Below are 20529 nucleotides of genomic sequence, written 5' to 3' on the forward strand. Positions count from 1 at the left end.
CCAAGGACCCTCAAACCGACATAGCCGATTTAGACCAGTAAGAGCCAAAAGAGGTTGGAGGAAAGGAAGAAAAAAGAAGAAGACAACAAGAAAGATGGTTGAGGAAGGTGTAGGAGGGTGGAGATGAGGCTAGGAGGAGGAGAGGAGAAGGTGCCGCCAGCCTAAGCCGAAGGGACTTGGTTACTTGCAGGTCTTGAGTACGGTCATTTTATGAAAAACAATATATACAAAAAACAATTGCATCTCTCTCTCTATCTTCATCTTTCATACATTGCTCCATTACTTGGCTACTTACAGGTCTTGAGTGAAGGGCCTGAGGATTGTGCTTATCACTTATGACCTTCCTTCTATGTAGATTTTCATACATTTGTTCTTCTAAATTCGTAGAAAGTATTTTCAAATTGTAAGGATTGTTCTTGCGTTAATACTACTGTTCTAGTTGTTGTTCATGTATATGTATGTAAAAATTCAGTTTCTTAGAGAAAACCCATATCAGAAATCGAGTTCTCAGTCGAGAATTCTTCACACCCAGATTGTATTTTCAATGAATTTGTAGCGACCCAATTTGTATTTTAGAGAGAGATCTGGGAAAGGTGTTGGAATTTCATGGATACATTACTTAAGATGCATAACAAGCTTGAATTTTTTGCACCCAATTCATGGGTTTTCGGAGAAATCGAGTAATTCGAGCTTGTTGAAGCTTCCAAATGAGAAGGTTAGGTATGGTCTTAGAATGTCTCATGTGAGTCGAGTAGAAGTGGTGTTATTAAGGCTAGTAGCAATGTTCTTCTTGAGCTTGTGCCGGAAAGAAAGAGATCTTGAATTTGAGCCTCCATTGTATGACCCATGAAAGGGTCTTGTCGTGGACCTTACAGTTGTGGATGGTGGCCCTGCTGGGCTCATCGTGGCACAACAAGTTTCGGAGGCAGGGCTTTCTATTTATTCGATTGACCATTCTCCCAAGTTGATTTGGCCGAATAGTTATGGTGTTTGGGTGGATGAATTTGAGGCCATGGATTTGCTTGATTGCCTGGACACTACCTGGTCTGGTGCGGTTGTGTACATAGGTGAGGAATTGAATAAGGATCTTAACAGACCTTATGGAAGGGTTAATCAGAAACAGCTTAAGTAAAAAATGCGGCAAAAATGCATATTAAACAGTTCTAAGTTTCATGTTTCACCAAGGTAAATTTACTAAGGTTATTCATGAGGACGAAAAATCACTGTTGACTTGCAATGATGGTGTCACAATTCAAGCTTCTATGGTTCTCGATGCAACTGGTTTTTCAAAATGTCTTGTACACTGTGATAAGCCTTACAATCTAGGTTACTAAGTGGCTTATTGGATATTGGCAGAGTTCGAAGAACATCCATCTAATGGTGATAAGATGGTTTTTATGGATTCGAGAGATTTGCATTGAAAAATAATTTTGAATTGAAAGAGAGAAATGGTAGGATCCCTACTTTTCTCTATGCAAAACCTTTTTCATCCAACATGATATTTCTTGAAGAAACTTCCCTGGTGGCTCAGCCTGGCTTACCCATGAAAGATATCCAGGAAATGATGGCTGCTAGGTTAAAGCATCTAGGCATAAAAGTTAAGAGCATTGAAGAGGATGAGCATTGTGTCATCCCAATGGGTGGATAGCTCCCAATGCTCCCTCAGAGGATTGTTGGAATTGTGGCACAGCTGGGATGGTGCACCCTTCAACTGGGTATATGGTTGCTAATAGGAGCATATTTATGCAACTTAGTTAGCTTGTCTCTTGGCATTTACTTAGTTTAATTCTAGTTATTTTAGTACTTTAAGCTATTTTCATGTGTTAGTAGGTTCAAATAACAAAGTTGGCAACAAAGTTCTATTTGGAGCATTTTTGGGCCAAGATTGGATAGTGCAAGCATGGAGACATGAGGATGGACATTTTTGAAGATTAGAAGGCTAGAAATCAGCATGTGTGTGTGCAAGTGTGTTGACCTACAACTACAAACATCATAGCTGCCATGTGATGACAGAAAATGTGTTGATTGCTAGCTGAAATGATGAAGATGAACACGGCACATGGAAGAAACATGGACATCACACACATATGCAAAGAGGAACACGGCATGGGCAGAAAAGGTGTTAATTGGTAGCTGAAATGATGAAAAGCATGTGTGTGCAAGAGTAACAGCTGGTACATGTGGAAATAAAGAGAGAAAACAGCAAGAAAGGCATGGCATGGGCAGCAGAAAATAAAGAATGAAGAAGTGGAAATGATGAGTACATGGACAGCACACACATGGGAAAGAAAGGCACGGCATGGGCAGAGAATGGGCTGATTTGTGGCTGAAATGATGAAGAGCGTGTGTGTGTGTGAATGTAACAGCTAGTACATGTGGATATACAACATAAAGCACGACACATGGAAGAAAAGAGGGCATACACATACATGCAAAGTGCATGGACAGCTTGAAGGGCAGAGAGACACGTGCAAAATGTGGAGACATCATTCATACACACACATGCAAGGGGGACAATTCTACATGCAAGGAAATGGGGGTCTTTTCTCCTTTAACATTCAGCCATCCCTTCTCCTTAAACATACATAAACCACACCACAACAAAACATGACATCTCACAAATCCATTCCTTTCCATTCCTTGCCGTGAGCTCCATCCACTACACCCATTGCATCCACTCATTACCAAACATCCATCCACTACACCCATTACATCCACTCATTACCAAACATCCATCCACTACATCCATTACATCCACTCATTACCAAACATCCATCCACCACACCCATTACATCCACTCATTACCACAACACTCATCACTACCACCTTAATTAGATGGTGGTCATTTCCCTAGCCTATAAATACATCCACCCTTCACCATAACAAAGGATGAAAAAATCAGAAAAAAAATTCATCCAAAGACACTACATTCACATTTCATAACTCCATACACTTACACTTTCATTCCTTGGCCGTGAGCATCATCCATTCATCCATTCATCGATTCATTTCCCATATATCTTAAAACACAACTCCATACACTCCCTTCCCTTGGCCGAGACATTCACCAATCCTAAATACATTCATAACCTTTCCATATATCCATACACATCCTTAGACACTTGTGCTGCAACAAGGTGGTGAAAACGAAGGTCCTTGGTGTTTCAATGCTTGAAACTTTGGAGCGTTTTAGGTAGGTGTACTTCGTTCTTGCTTTCAATGTCTACTTTGTTATTTTCTGATTTTGTTGCAATTATGAGTAACTAAACCCCCCTTAGCTAGGGGGAAATTCGAAACCATGTTCATTCTTGCAATATCATTTGATTACTTTCAGTTATGATTCATAAGTTGTGAATTCAATCTACTTATCCATTTGAATTAAAACTGATTTATGTGTGTTGGTTGAGAGTGCACGCTTAATTTTCATGCATAAATTTGATGCTAGGATATAAAGGAGTTTCACCTAATCGTTATGAACTTATATTCACAAGTAGTGAAGGTTGCTCGTCACAACCGTGTTAAGTAAATTCTTGGCATAAGTTTCATGCAATTCTTAATTACAAGTGTTTCTTCAATACTTATGATTTTCATATAACTTAATGATTCTTGCTTATATCTCTATTATGCAATTCATGTAGGGAACTTGTGGGGAATGCTTTGGGTTGTTGTATGCAATCATCCAATTCAATGAAATTAGGAAAATCTGAGGGTTAATTAGTGCAATTCACAGTTAATCTGGGGCGTTGAGAATTCGTAGTTTATTGAAAAGCAACTGGAAATCGTTTTGTTTGCAAGAGTGTCATGTGTGGAGAAGAACCTCCTAGCTAGCCTTCCATCCATTCAATTTACTCAAATTCGTGCAGATTTCATTAGTTCTTTAATTTACTTGTTTTGTTTTCAAATTCGTCAAAACGAAAACCCCCTTTACCTTGTTGAGTCATATTAGTTAGAAACTGATTTAGTTTGTGTTTTTAAGTATTTCGAACCAAGTTAAAACCAAAATTCGTCCAAAAGTGTGTTAGAGTCCAAATCTGCCCAGTTTGTGTTTTTAGACAGATATGAGCGTTTTTAGCTTTTCTTGAGTTCTTTGAGTTTGTTTTAAATTCTTTGAGTCTAGTTTAGTGTTTTTAACTTTGTTTATATGTTTTTAAGTCAGTTTAGAGGTTATTAGCAAGCCCTCCTAATCCCCGGTCCAGAACGATCCCTACTTACATTCTTTACTACAATTGATACAAGAGGGTTTAATTTGTGTGTTAAGTAATTTTCGCATCAAATTTTTGGCGCCGTTGCCAAGGATTAGCATTTCTTTTTTGTTTATTTTCGTGTGTTTTTATGTTAGTTCCTGACCTTGTTTGTTTTCTTGTTTTAGGTACTAGTTTATGACTCGGAGTTCTCATCCGATTCGTGAGCATATCTTGGACTTTGACGACGATTTTGAGAGGACTTTGAGAAGGAATAGGAATCAGCAAGATCGTAACCCACCTATTCTTGAACCTGAGTTTGAAGAACATCCACTTGAAGAAAAAGAGGAAGATCCTAACATGGCAGCGAACAATCGAACAATCAAGGAGCTTTCCGCTTCGGGATTGGACAATGCCGCCCCCCTATGCATCCAATACCCCATGGCTGCCCTAGGGAAGACGGACGAGTTCAAATTGAAATCAAGTTTGTTGCATCACATTCCTAAGTTCCACGGGATGTCCATGGAAGATCCTAATAAACACTTGAAGGAGTTTGAGGTTGTTTGTTCGAGCATGACCCCTGTGAATGTTGATGGGAGCATTCTGAAAATGAAGGCTTTTCCCTTTTCTCTCTTAGAAAATGCTAAAGATTGGTTGTATGAGCTAGCCCCCGGAACTGTCACATCATGGGAGACTATGAAACAGGCATTTTTGGAGAAGTTTTTTCCAACTTCTCGATTTATTCTACTACGCAAAAGGATTAGTGGCATTTAGCAAAACCAAGGTGGATCCTTTCCCACTTACTATGAGCGTTTTAAAACCCTTGTTGCTTCATGTCCACAACACGATATAAAGGAGAAACTTCTTCTTCAATATTTCTACGAAGGGCTTCTACCAATTGAACGCCAAATGCTAGACGCCTCAGCGGGAGGAACTTTGGTGGATAAAACACCCATGGCTGCCAAGACCTTAATTGCTAACCGAGAATTGAATGCTTAACAATATGAAGGCGTTGGTCAAAGGGACACCCCACGGCAGCAAGTGAATGAGGTAAGTTCCACATCCGACATTCAATCGCAATTAGCTAATCTTACTTCCATTGTGTCTCAGATGGCCGAAGGAATGAGGATGAAAGAACCAAGTGTATGTGGTATGTGTTCTATCCAAGGACATGCCTCTGAAAAGTGCACTTAATTGATTGAAAATGGTGGATGGGAAAGCGCCAATGCAATTGAATTTCAAGGCCACAGCCAGCCAAGGAATGATCCATATTCTAATACGTACAATCCAGGTTGGAGAAACCATCCAAATTTCAAGTGAAGGGAGCCCCAACAACCCCAACAACAAGGAGGCTTTAGGTAGCAACCTCCGGGCTTCTATACCAAGCAATACGCACCAACACAAGCCCCACAACAACTTGCCAAAACACCTCAGGTACATCTTTAGATAATGACACACTTCTTAAGTTACTCACCAATTTGTCTCAGGGGCAAGAAAATCAAGCCAAAGTATTGCAAAACCAAGACAAAAGGGTGGACCAAATGGAAAAGCAAATTGGGCAGATTGCAGAGTTTGTAGGACAATTCAGAGAGCAAGGTAAGTTGCCTAGTTCAACCGTTGTCAACCCGAAGGGAGGATTCGAATCTGCAAAAGCCATGAGTTTGCAAAGTGGAAAACAAGTTGGATCTGATCCCCAACCGTCCAATTCACGTTCCAATGAGGTTGAAGAGTTGATAATTGAAGAGAAAGAGCAAAGCACCCCCACGGAAAGGGTGGAAACATCTTTGCCACAGGCCCCAAAAGCTCATAAACCATCCAATTCGGCCAACAAAGGTAAGAAAGTTCGAATTTTGATTAATTCTAACGTTGTTCCTCCAAATGTACCCTTTCCTCGTAGGTTTATGCAATCAAAGAAAGAGGAGGCTGAAAAGGATATTTTGGAAACGTTTAGAAAAGTTCAAGTCAATATACCACTTTTGGATGCAATTAAGCAAGTTCCAAGGTATGCCAAGTTTTTAAAAGAACTTTGCACAACTAGGAAGAGAATTTCGAGCAAGGAGGTTGTCAAGGTAAGTGAAAATGTCTCAGCTGTTTTACAACGTAAACTGCCCACTAAATGCAAGGATCCGGGTAGTTTTACCATTCCTTATGTAATTAGGAATACTCGTTTTGAATCTGCCATGTTAGACTTAGGTGCATCTATAAATGTCATGCCTTATTCAATCTATGCATCTATGCACTTAGGCGAATTGAAAAATGATGGTGTGATTATACAATTGGTCGATAGATCTAATGCCTATCCAAAGGGAGTTTTGGAAGATGTTTTAGTGCAGGTCAATCACTTAATCTTTTCGACGGATTTCTATGTGCTTGAAATGGACGAGTCGGACCACTCCCCTACATTACCCATCCTCCTTGGACGACCATTCATGAAAACTGCTCGTACTAAAATTGATGTGTTTAATGGAACTTTGACGATGGAATTTGATGGGGAAGTTATCAATTTCAATCTTTCTAATTCTATCAAGTATCCTAATGCGGATCACTCATGTTTTTCTATTGATGTATTTGCTTCTTTGGTGCAGGACCATTTTGAACAATTGAATGACGATGCACTTGAATTGGTCATTGCACGAGGAATGGACATTCAAAACAATGAAGCAGTAACCATGCATCCCCACGGCATGAATAAGTTTTCCCTTGCTGTGCCCCCTAATGAAGACGTGATTGAGATGGTGGCTGCCCTAGAATCATTGCCACTACAATCTGGTGACCCAATTTCCATTTCAGTTTCGACTAATAAGTTACTTCCCTCAATTGTGCAGCCACCTACACTTGAACTTAAGCCATTGCCAAACCATTTAAAGTACGTTTTCTTGGGCGATGATGAGACATTGACCGTTATCATCTCAAGCACACTCACAGCACAAGAGGAAGACAAGTTGGTAAGGGTGCTAAGGGAGTACAAAACAGCAATTGGGTGGACATTGACCGACATAAAAGGAATCAGTCCCACCACTTGCATGCATCGCATACTTTTGGAGGAGGGGTCTAAAACATCTCGAGAGGCTCAACGCCGACTCAACCTTCCGATGATGGAAGTTATGAAGAAGGAAATAATCAAGCTTTTAGATTGTGGAGTGATCTATCCTATTTTCGATAGTCGTTGGGTTTTGCCCGTTCAATGTGTTCCAAAGAAATGTGGAGTAACTGTGGTTACAAATGCTGAAAATGAGCTTGTGCCTACTCAAATCCAAACAAGTTGGAGGATGTGTATCAATTATAGGAAGCTCAACGCCACCACTAGGAATGACCACTTCCCTTTGCCATTCATTGATCAAATGCTTGAGAGGTTAGCGGGTTATGCTTTCTATTGTTTTCTTGATGGTTATTCTGGTTATAATCAAATTGTCATAACACCCGAGGACCAAGAAAAAACCACTTTCACATGCCCCTTTGGTACATTTGCTTATCGTCGCATGCCATTTGGTTTATGTAATGCACCTGCCACATTTCAAAGATGCATGATGAGCATATTTTCTGATTATGTTGAGAAAATTATTGAAGTTTTTATGGATGATTTCAGCGTTTTTGGTGATTCATTTGATGGTTGTTTGCATAATCTCAGTTTGATCTTAAAACGATTTGTTGAAACTAACCTTGTTCTCAATTGGGAAAAATGTCATTTCATGGTTAAACAAGGCATAGTTTTAGGACATATCATCTCTGAAAAAGGAATGGAGGTTGATAAATCAAAGATCGATCTTGTACGTCACTTACCCTCTCCTACTTCGGTTAGAGAGGTTCGTTCTTTTCTTGGACATGCAGGTTTCTATCAAAGATTTCTCAAAGGTTTCCCAACCTCTTTGCCGTCTCCTTCAAAAAGATGTGGCGTTTGACTTCAATAAGGAGTGCACGGCATCCTTCAAACAACTCAAGGTGGTGAAAACGAAGGTCCTTGGCGTTTCAATGCTTGAAACTTTGGAGCGTTTTAGGTGTACTTCGTTCTTGCTTTCAATGTCTACTTTGTTATTTTCTGATTTTGTTGCAATTATGAGTAACTAAACCCCCCTTAGCTAGGGGGAATTCGAAACCATATTCATGCTTGCAATATAATTTGATTACTTTCAGTTGTGATTCATAAGTTGTGAATTCAATCTACTTATCCATTTGAATTAAAACTGATTTATGTGTGTTGGTTAAGAGTGCACGCTTAATTTTCATGCATAAATCTGATGCTAGGATATAAAGGAGTTTCACCTAATCGTTATGAACTTATATTCACAAGTAGTGAAGGTTGCTCGTCACAACCGTGTTAAGTAAATTCTTGGCATAAGTTTCATGCAATTCATAGTTACAAGTGTTTCGTCAATGCTTATGATTTTCATAGAACTTAATGATTCTTGCTTATATCTCTATTATGCAATTCATGTAGGGAACTTGTGGGGAATGCTTTGGGTTGTTGTATGCAATCATCCAATTCAATGAAATTAGGAAAATCTGAGGGTTAATTAGTGCAATTCACAGTTAATCTAGGGCGTTGAGAATTCGTAGTTTATTGAAAAGCAATTGGAAATCGTTTTGTTTGCAAGAGTGTCATGTGTGGAGAAGAACCTCCTAGCTAGCCTTCCATCCATTCAATTTACTCAAATTCGTGCAGATTTCATTGGTTCTTTAATTTACTTGTTTTGTTTTCAAATTCGTCAAAACCAAAACCCCTTTACCTTGTTGAGTCATATTAGTTAGAAACTGATTTAGTTTGTGTTTTTAAGTATTTCGAACCAAGTTAAAACCAAAATTCGTCCAAAAGTGTGTTAGAGTCAAAATCTACCCAGTTTGTGTTTTTAGGCAGATTTGAGCGTTTTTAGCTTTTTTTGAGTTCTTTGAGTTTGTTTTGAATTCTTTGAGTCTAGTTTAGTGTTTTTAACTTTGTTTATATGTTTTTAAGTCAGTTTAGAGGTTATTAGCAAACCCTCCTAATCCCCGGTCCAGAACGATCCCTACTTACATTCTTTACTACAATTGATACAAGAGGGTTTAATTTGTGTGTTAAGTAATTTTCGCATCTGTTGCGCGGACTCTGGGAGCAGCTCCTATTGTTGCAAATGCAATAGTTCAGTACCTTGGTTCTGATAGAACTCTTTTCGGAAATGAAGTGTCTGCAGAAGTTTGGAAAGATTTATGGCCTATACAAAGTAGGAGACAAAGGGAGTTCTTCTGTTTCGGTATGGCTTTTCTGCTTAAGCTTGATTTGAAAGGTACTCGGAGGTTTTTCAATGCTTTTTTTGATCGAGAACCCCACTATCGGCATGTATTCTGGTCATCTCGACTGCTTATTCCCGATCTTCTATTGTTTTGGCTTTCACTGTTTTATCATGCTTATAATGCAAGTAGAATAGAAAGTATGGCTAAGGGGACTCCTCCTATGGTAAAGATGATCAACAACTTGATACAGGATAGAGGTTAGGATGACTGATACTATTTGTGATATGAAAATTATGTTGGTGAATTTGCATAATAAAGATAATGTTACTAATAGTTGTTAACAAATTATTAAGGATTAGCTACTCTTCAGAAAAAATAAACCATCTGTAATGCTGTTATTCTTACATGTAATCCTTAGTTCTTCCACAGTAGACCGTAAAATTAAGTGTGATACCGCTAACATAGGAATCAAACTCCTATAATAGGCCGAAAAGTCTGAGTGCTATGCAAGTGATTCTTATTTTTTTTAGTTCAATATATTGAACTTATGAGTGTGATACATGTACAGTAAATAACTAGATAGAGAAAATTGGTACATATAAGTATCACACTTGACTAAACCATTGTGGAAGGCCTTAGCACTTATAGAAACTCTTGGAGATATAAATGGCTTTAAGTATATTAGTTTTTAAATATATGACACTATAATCTTGGGAGTAGGATTCTCTCCCCTTTTATTCTCATCGCCTTCCCTCCCCTCCTCTCACATTTTTTTTTTGTCTCTATAAAAATATTCAATATAAAGATGTTGATGTGGCGTAATCGTAACCATTCAAGTAAGAGAGGAATGAATGAGAGAGAGATTAGGAGGGAAGAGAATACTCCTCCGTAATAAGGTTAGATTTCATACTGTTCAATTTAATAAGGTTAGATTTCTTCGTTTAGGATTTAGGGGTTACAAAGGGGGAGATAATACTCTTACTGTTAAGATAAAAGAAGTTAAATTGTAAACTATCTATTAAATGACATCTCCTATGAATGGCCGGTTAGCATTTACTAATCAAGTTTTGAAGAGAGATTTTAACTGAAATTTGTTGTGATTTCAAAGCGCTGCAGAAATTAGTTAACACAGAGAAGTTAAACTAGAACAATTGGGAGGTTTTTAGCACGATCATAAAGTATATAAGATCTTCATTTTCCTAATAGGTAATTGTTGGAGCGAAATTTCCTACGTAGGCTTGTCTTACATAACACCATCTCTTTGGATGATTGATATGGACCCATGAGTCGAAACTGGATTTTATCCTCCCACACTAATCTTAAAATGTTAGGATCGTGAACCATTCTTTTTCTTGAGATTGGGATAATCGATATCTTCTGTAACTTAAAATGCAACTCCAAATTTTGATTTGAGTCGAGTTTGGGTGGAGAAATTTGGGTTGTATTTATTTATTTTTAAAGTTTATGATTGATGTTATTATTGTTATGGTTATTGCTATTAGTTTTTAAGAAATGTGTTCGATTCAAGCTGAGCTGGTTCTGGTTCTAGTTCAGCCCAGAATGGTGCACACGTAACTCAGTTTTGTAATATGTTTCTGGAAATGCTTATGAAAAGTTGCTTCCAATGTGTAACCTGCTGGTTATTTTGCAGCAACAGATAAATAGGAAACAGTAGGGAAATCGTATTGTTCATTACATGAGCATACAAATACGCTTGTCACACACAAAGTTCAACTACACAGTGACAAAGTCTTCAACAAATGAGAAATGAAAAGCCAGGGTTGTACGGACCCTGAAAATACAACAGAGCTTTGCGAAAAACACGTGAAAGAAACCACATGTATTTCTATTACCTCTATCTCACTTTAGATGTAACCACATTTTCAAGTTGTGGCATACGACATCACAGGGAGAAGGTGGATAATTGACCGTGTACCAAGTTTAGATGCCGCATAACCAAAGTTCTGCAAGAACACCTATGAAAGCCAGGAAAGTCCAGGGGCTACTGAAATAATCATGATAAGAATTGAGACATCCAGGTCTTCCACTTGCTTCTGTAGTGTTTTTCTATATCAGCTTTGACGTCACAATATATGTCAGTGTTAGGAACCAAGTCAGTTCCAAATCTCATTGAAGAGATGAGCCACCTCCCTATCACTCCCCAGGAAGTTGTAAAGTACACCGGCTGACCTTGGCTTCTTAACATCATTTGCATGATCAATGAGTGCATCAAGGAAGCCGATGCAAGAGGTGTCCCCAAAGACATTCTGGAAATCAGGACACATTTTATATGCTATCAAATTCACCAACTTAGGCTCTGTTGAGTCGTTTACAGATATTGGAGGAAGACTAAGGAATCCTGCAAAGCAATGAGAAACAAAAGATATGTCCCCCAAAAGCTATAGTTACAAGGCGTAAAATGGATCCTGGCTGCATTAGGCTCTTGTACGTTGCAAAAGGATTGTATGGAGTAGTCTTTAACTCGATTACCGGGAACCTTTTTGGGTGGACCCAGCATTCTTGATCGGAGAAGGGAAAAACTAGGTTTATTCTCTCTCAAAGCCCACTTACGTGGACTTCAACGATTATGGGTTTGAATCTTTGGTCTGCGTAGGGCTAATAAACTTTCGTAACCATCAACACTACAATTCACTTGGCAAACTCTGGCATGTGACTTGGGCTTATTTTGACTTGAATAGTAGTTAGCGTGATAGAGGTTGGTGTGATGAATATGCATGGAATTGCATAGTCATGGCATGATTATACAAATGTCCGATTTAATTATCATAGCGTGTCATGCTTGTGAAAATGTTTTTCTCTTTCAATTCCACAGTTTTGCATGTATTTAGGCTTGAGTTGGGGCTTTTATGACAATCTGGCCAAGAGCCTCAACAAATGACAATTTGGGAATTATAAAAGCTCACACGTTTTGCCTTCTTCGTTCATGTGTATAGACATAGATATTGCGTGAGTTAGTATGTAGAAAGGGAATGTAAATATGTGTAATTATGAGAGTCATGTTTAAGGAAGGTTATTTGTGTCCTTTATTGTTTTTCCTTATGTAACAAGGATTGTATGTGCTTATATTGAGAATTATGGATTATATGGAAATTACCCCTTAAAATTCTATTTGGCATCCAAGCCAGGTTTGCCGTAACCCTAGAACCTGTACACCATTGTTTCCGCTGTTGTGCTTGTCGACTAACATATTTATGCGACTTCTGCAATAATAAGTCAGGCTGCACCGTGTGTATGATCTTGTTGTGCCGTGTGGACTGCTGCATCAAGAATCGTGCTGCTTTGTGGAGTGCAATTGCAGGGCCTTGTAGAATATGATTTGCTTAGGCAATTGTTACTGTGCTTAAGTAATTGGAGGAATATTATATTGAAAAGTAGGTCCCGTGTAGGTGTAATTGTGTTAGTGCCGTCTGCATACCATGTAGGTGCAGCGCGTTAGTGTCGTGTATTACATTTTTTCCATGGGAGTACAAGCTAGATTCTGGCCGCGTATTGGGTTGTTGCTGTTTGTTTTTCTTGTAGCGTGTGGCTCTATAATTAGTGTGGTGTCGTGATTGATGTGTATTATTGTCTCGTGAGTTATTACAATGGCGAATATAGGTTGGATTTTGGATTCCGGTGCAATAGATCATGTGACGTATGATAGTACTTTGTTTCAGTCCCTAAAATATTCTCATAGAAAGTGTGGCAACTACCAATCGTACTACGACTGTACCTCAAGTCACTAAACAATTGGATTGTGTTGTATTAATGTATCCTTCTTTTTGCTTGCTTTAGGATATTCAAACAAAGGAGATCATTGGTCGTGGCACTAAGAGAGAGGGGCTATATTATGTGGATGAAGTGGCACCTGGAAGAGCTAATTTGGTTCGTGCGTCACATAATAGTAATCTACAGAAGGTATTGTTATTACATCGTCGTTTGGGGCATGCATTGTTTGGTTATTTGAAACATATAATACCTGATTTGTTCAATGGTATTGAAGACTCAGAATTGAAATGTGAAGTATGTATTTTAGTTAAAAGTCATCGTGCTTCATTCCCTCCAAGTATAAATAGAAGATCGTTTCCATTTGCACTAATGCACTATGATGTGTGGGGACCTTCCCTCGTTAGTACTACTTCAGGAATTAGGTGGTTTGTTACTTTCGTGGATGATTGCACTCATATGACATGGTTGTATATGTTGAAAAATAAAAGTGAAGTTTGTGATGTGGTTCGTTTGTTGCAACAGATGATTAAAATTCAGTATTCCTCTGATATTAAAGTTTTGTGTTCTGACAATGATGGAGAGTACATAAATTCTGAGTTATCCCGATTTCTGCAAGATCATGGAATTATTCATCAAACTACATGTCTGCATACTCCACAACAAAATGAGGTTGCTGAGAGAAAGAATCGTCATATCTTGGAAACTGCTCGTGCCTTGCTTATTGGTGCGTCTGTGCCTAAACATTTTTGGCCTGAAGCTGTTACCTATGTCGTGTATGTGATTAACCACATGCCATCTCAGGTTGTGGACTTCCGTACACCTCTTCAAGTATTGACAGAGCATGTTTCTGTAGTACCCACGAACACCCTCACTTCTCATGTGTTTGGGTGTGTAGCGTATGTTCATATTCACAAGATTCATTGTAGCAAATTGGATCCATGTGCTCTTCAGTGTGTCTTTGTTGGATTTGCATCTCAACAGAAAGGGTATAAGTGTTATCACCTTGACACTCGCCATATGTATGTGACTATGGATGTTACCTTTTCCGAATCCGAGTATTTTTATTCTTCGTTCCCTTCACCTTCAGATCCCCAAGGGGAGAGGGAGAATACTAGTAGGGATCAGGGTGATCTTAGATGCTTGGAAATATTAGACAATGGGTCTCGGCAAGAAACTGCCGAGAATGAGATAAATAGGTCCCAGCAAGAAACTGCTAAAAATGAGATAAATGGGTCTCGACAGGAAATTGCCGAGTATGTGATAGAGCTTCAGCCTCTACATGTCTAGACAAGCACAACAGATCGGCAAGGATCTGCATATGAATCTGGAACAGTCCAGCCACTAGTTGTTGCCAAACCTGCAACCCCCTCTCTCTAGAGCTCGATAGTGCCACCCAATGTGTCTTCTCTGAATATCCCTGAGGTAAGTACCACTGATGCTCATGTAACTAATCTCAATAATGCTATAGGTACATATAAGTTGCCGCCAAGGCAAAATTGTGGTGTTCCTCCTGACAAGTTTTCTGCCAAAGGAAAAGTGAGGTATCCAATAGCAAATTATGTGTCATGCAAGAATCTTGCGTCGGAACGTCAAGCATGGGTGAATAATGTGGAAGCAAATCCAAGTACCAACCTGAGTTGAGGAGGCCTTGAAGGATCCTAAATGGGTTGCTGCAATGGATGAAGAAATGATGGCATTACATAAAAATGATACATAGGAGATAATGGAACTGCCAAAGGGAAAAAAACCGGTTGGGTGTAGATGGGTCTTTACAATTAAGTACAAGGTCGATGGATCAGTAGACATGTATAAAGCAAGGTTAGTAGCAAACGGTTATACTTAAACGTATGGTATTAATTACCAAGAAACTTTTTCACCAGTAGCCAAGATGAATATGGTACGTGTTCTTATTTCTTTAGCTGCAAATTTGAATTGGCCACTGAAACAGTTTGATGTAAAAAATGCTTTTCTTCATGGGCATTTAGAAGAAGAAGTATATATGGATTTTCCTCCGGGGTATAATGCCGCAGTGAAAACTGGAGTATGTAGGTTGTGAAAGTCACTTTATGGGTTGAAACAATCATCACGTGCATGGTTTGGTAGATTTACTCGAGTTATGAGGAGGATTGGATATTACCAAAATCACTCCGACCATATGTTGTTCGTAAAATGAAGGAGTGGTAAAGTGACAGCCGTAATTACTTATGTGGATGACATGATAATAACAGGTGATGATTCAGAAAAGATGATGAAACTAGAACAGAGCCTTGCCGCCGAATTTTAAATGAAGAATTTGGGAGATTTAAAGTATTTCCTTGGAGTAGAAGTAGCTAGTTCATCGAGAGGTATCTTCTTGTCTCAACGGAAATATGTTCTAGATTTATTAAAGGAGACATGCATGCTTAGATGTAAACCTGTGGATACTCCTATTATAGAGAAGCATTATTTGGGAATTTATCCCGATCAAAAACCGATTGACAAAGGTAGATATCAGAGACTAGTAGGGAGACTACTTTATTTGTCTCACACTTGTCCAGATATTGCTTATGCAGTAAGTGTGGTTAGTCAGTTTATGCACTCACCGAGTGTGGATCATATGGTGGCAGTGATGAGAATTTTGGCATATTTAAAGTCTACCCCGAGAAAGGGGATTTTGTATAAGAACCATAGGCATATGAGGATTGAGGGATTTACTGATGCTGATTGGGCAGGTGATGTGACTGATAGACGGTCAACGTCCGGGTATTTTACATTCGTTGGAGGTAATTTAGTTACTTAGCAAAGCAAGAAACAAAAAGTGGTGTCATGATCTTCTACCGAGGCCGAGTATAGGGGTATGGCACATGGTGTGTGTGAAATCCTTTGGCTACAAAAGTTGCTTTGGGTCTTGCTTTTAAACAGGAGGAGGTGATGAATTTGTATAGTGATAATAAGTCAACAAGAGAGATAGCTGAGAATCCAGTGCAGCATGATAGGACGAAGCATGGGGAGGTTGATCAACATTTCATTAAAGAGAAGCTTGAAAAGAAGATTGTATCAATTCCGTTTGTGAATTCAGAAGAGCAACTTGCAGATGTTTTTAAACCGACGTAAACATTCAATGTCGCTTATAACCGACATATATTTTAATAATTTTTAAACATTGGCGTTGCTTTAAGCAAAACAGTGTCGTTTTTAAGCGACATAAAGTATGGGTGTTGCTTTTAAGCATCACAAAGTATTGTTTTTAAATATTTTACAGCCTGTGTCGATTCTGAGCGACATAGATTTTAGTTTTTTTAAATATTTTGAAACCCAGTGTCAGTTGTAGTCAACACTAATAATATTTTAAAATATTTTAAAACCCAGTGTCGTTTTGTTATCTACCAAATTCATATATACTTAAGTTAAAAAAAATTTTAAAGGCGGGTCACTAAACTTTTGCAAAATTTCAAACATTTTGAAATTTGAAATTTTCACACCACTCCAGTAGACTCCCGCACAAAATTCTAAATATAAAGGAAGAGAACACAACCCCTTCAACAAAGCAGTTCCTTCTTTGTTCATTCTTCGCAGCCACAAACAGCAGCAGCAGCAATCGCCATTTTAAATTCAACAGAGCCCAGACCATGCTCCTGCCCGTCACGACGGAGGTCGTCGATCCTGAGTTTCAGAATTTGCGAGGGGCCGTCGAGTTGAAGCAGAGGACTGTCATTGGGAGCACTAGGGGAGTCGTGGAAGAGACGGAAACGATCAAAAGAAGATCACCCGGATGCATCAATCTCATCCTTTCAATTGCAAATTAGACGGTCAAAAGACGATCACCCGTGTGCTGACAGCAACAGAAGCTGCGTTGGCAGCAGTGGCCTTGGATCCTTCGCCTCAAGACAGTGGGTTGGTTGAGATGGGGACGGATGTTGAAGAAGACGACGACCCAAGATCGTATCAACGGCCTAGAAAAGGTGCAGTAGAATCGGCTAGAAAAAAAAATTTGAAAAAGCAGCAGAATTGCAGAGAAGGAAGAAGAAGAACTGAAGAGGAAGAAGTAGCACCAGAACCACATAGGAAAAAGAAGAAGAAAGGTGTTGGCGGAGGATCTGGAGCATTCGGACAAAAGGAATTCGAAGAGGATCCAATCCCTGGCAATTCATTGAAAATGAATGCAGAGACGGATTTTGAAATATTTTTATTATTATTAACAAAGGTGGTGTCGGTTAAGACCATCACTAGTTGCATATTTTATTTATTTAATTGTTATCTGACGTCGTTTTAAACCGACGTCAACATCAGTGTCGCTTTTAACCGACGTTGCTTAGTGGTGGATTAAGCAAACAAATCGACACTGAAGCCCTTTAGTGACGCTAGCAATGGTGTCGCTATTCCAATCCGACATTACATTGTTTTATGTCGGATTTTTGTCAAATTTCCGATAGAAATCGGATTTCTTGTCTCTTTTTGGTCCGTTGGTGATAGCCTATATTGTAGTAGTGCATGTCATGTCAGAGTACTAACAGAATTGTTGACAAAATTGACAGAAAATGGCAAAGGAATACAAAATTGAATTCCAGGGGATAGAGTGGTGAAATTTAAGTTTCAGATGACAAAGTGAGATTAAAATAGAGTTTTAATGCGCATAACAAAAAATAAAAAATAAAAAATGTTTAATAAAAGACAACCTACAAATACAATCTGAAAAAAGTTTCCGCCAATACGGTAAGAACAAAGCGCACAATTACATTTTAATCCATTTATTTCCAACAACAACAAAATAGTATAATTCACTTATTTTAGTCGTCACACTTGCGTACGGTAGAAAGGACCGTTGAGAAACTATGACTTGTGAAAAACTGCAGAGGTAGCGGTAATTCGGGAATACTACATAACCACATGAAAGATGCAGAAGAGTTGATATGTACCTGAATCTCTCAGCCGGGGTGTGTTTTCAGGTACTTGCATACGGCATCACATGGAGAGGGATCGGAAAAGACTGCATACCACGTCTGGATACCGCTCAAGCCGAGTCCTAATAGAACACCAATGAAAGCCAGGAAAGTCCAGGGACTATTGAAATGATCATGAAAGAATTGAGCCATCCATGTCTTCCACTTGGTTTTGTAGTGATCCTCTATCTGTGTTTTAACATTGCGGTAAATCGCATCGTTTGGGACCAAGTCAGTGGCTATCTCGTTGAAGAGTTGAGCCACCTCCTCATCACTCCCAAGCAAGTTTCGAACTATGCCCTTTTTCCTTAAGTGCTTCACATCGTCTGGATGATCAATGAGCGAATCGAGGAAGCCTATGTAAGAGGTGACCTCGAAATCGTTCTGGAAATCAGAACACATTTCGTAGGCTATCATGTTCATGAACTTAGGCCTCATCGAGTCGTCAACTTTTATTATAGGAAGATAAAGGAATCCACAGCATTGAAACCGAAGCTTAAAAGATATGGCCCTCAATGAGTTTGTCTTACTATACCTAAAATGGATCCCGGCTGCATGAAGCTCTTGTACGTTTCGAAATGAATGGCCTCCTTCTGTACTCCGACGTCCTGATTTTGTACTCGGGCTAGGTGGACATCCTACCATTCTTGTCCGAAGAAGGTCAAGAAGATGAGTTGGCTCTCTTTTGGTGGCAGGGTCTCGTGGTGCCCCACCATGCATCCGGATAAATCCCTCGATTGAGGTATTCAGTTCCTGATGTATTTTGCTCTTCTTGATCAGCCACTTGAGGAGTCGATGGGGGAGTTGATTCTCTAGCAAGAGCATGTCCTGTTCTGCAAATGCCACTTGGTCTCTTTTGATCTTAAACTCTTCCAACTTCTCATATTTGTACATGAATTCCAACGTCGAACACCCATCAACGAACAGCATCCACGCGAGGGCCTCGTCATCGTAGTCCTTTGTTGCTTTTTCATCATAGCACTCCCTTAGATCATTAATCTTGTCCCCAACCTTCTTGAGCAAAGTTTCAGCGTTTAGTAGTCTGTTCACTATCTTTGAGAAAGTTTGCTGTCAATAGAAGCTTGACTTTCTCTGCCTGCTCGTACTTTTCTTTACCATGGTGGTAAGGACCGAGTGCTACTACCCTTGGCTCGAAGCAATTGTCGAAAATTTTGTGATCGCGGAGCATGATGGGAACCCTTTGGATCTTTGGTTCGGCATTTTGCTTTTGAGCTGCTTCTGCCACTTCCCAAATTTTTTTTAGTTTCTCCCCCCTCCTCGTTCTTATTGCCTCCTCATGGATTGTAATCACCACCTCTGAAGTTTGCTCCGTGGTGGTGATTTCTGCAGGTTGGCCTTGGTCTCCTCCGCTTGCTTGTCCACCTCCTCTTTTCGTAACTTTCGTCACGGACAGCTCCTTCTTCATGCAAACTACATTTTCATCTTTTTCGGACATTATTAAAGTGCTTGTCGAAACTAATTAACAAGGGAATTCGATGTGGTTTTTTTTAAGTGTTTTGGCCCGAGTGATCTGTGTCAAGCTATACAATAATTCTAGTTTGCATGCATTATATATGTATAATATGGCACATCAGTGCATCACTTGAGCTCCAAGAAAATTGAAGCTTGATGATGAAGAAGAGATGTTAATTTGTCAAAGGACAGCAGTGCAGATGTTTTCTTTCAAAAAAGAAAAAAAAAAGTAGTACATATGCATGACTTTATCTGCATGGGAAGGTTGGTATATATGTGGTACACGATTTATGTGGTAGAAGCTGTTGTCTCTATCAAGGAAAATGAAGTGTAACGTACTTTATTTATTGAAAAATGCTAAGATTATATGTTTTCAGTCCATATTTTGCAATTACATTATGTAGCAGTTAATGGTTGGATTTTTCATTTAAATTATTAAAAAAATTCAATCATAAACCAACACATCATGTGATGTACAAAATATAATTTAAATAGATAGTCTTTCTAGCATCAGTATATCACCCTTTTCTAGGAAACTATCTTAGCATTTACATATGTTTGGAACACATTCTAGTTAAAGTAAGAAAGTACTACTGGTCGTGATTGCCGTACTGACCTAAAATATTATTCCTGACTTGCTGATAGTTGGGAGTCTCGGGACAAGAATGAAAAGAATGATCTGAAAACCATTGTCCTAACGACAAGAATATCATATGTATAGTTTCATGAAGAGCCTGTCCAACATGCTGATACATAGTATTACAATTTGGTGATATTTTCTTGCACTCGTACCATCGTACGTGACAGGTTTTAAGTTTAACAATTAAATTTTACTATTTTACTTTTATATAAAACATAAAACTAATCACGTGTCATGATGGTGCAAGCTCGATCTCCGCCGGTTCTTTTTTCCTTTAATAACTAACTACTTAATCCACTAAAGCTATTGCTTGTAAAAATAAATAAAAAATAAATAAAAAAGCATCATTTCTGTTTCTCATTGAAGCCTTGGTCTAGTTTGC

The 20529-nt window shown here is 38.9% G+C and overlaps 2 pseudogenes; one reads left to right on the forward strand and one right to left on the reverse strand.

Moving 5' to 3' along the window:
- Positions 1 to 606: 606 nt before the first annotated feature.
- LOC126592150 (lycopene beta cyclase, chloroplastic-like) lies at positions 607 to 9648 on the forward strand (annotated as a pseudogene).
- Positions 9649 to 17740: 8092 nt separating this feature from the next.
- On the reverse strand, positions 17741 to 19604 carry LOC126592615 (UPF0481 protein At3g47200-like; annotated as a pseudogene).
- Positions 19605 to 20529: the final 925 nt, after the last annotated feature.

This window comes from Malus sylvestris, chromosome 12, assembly GCF_916048215.2.
Source record: "Malus sylvestris chromosome 12, drMalSylv7.2, whole genome shotgun sequence".
NCBI classification, from domain to species: Eukaryota; Viridiplantae; Streptophyta; class Magnoliopsida; order Rosales; family Rosaceae; genus Malus; species Malus sylvestris.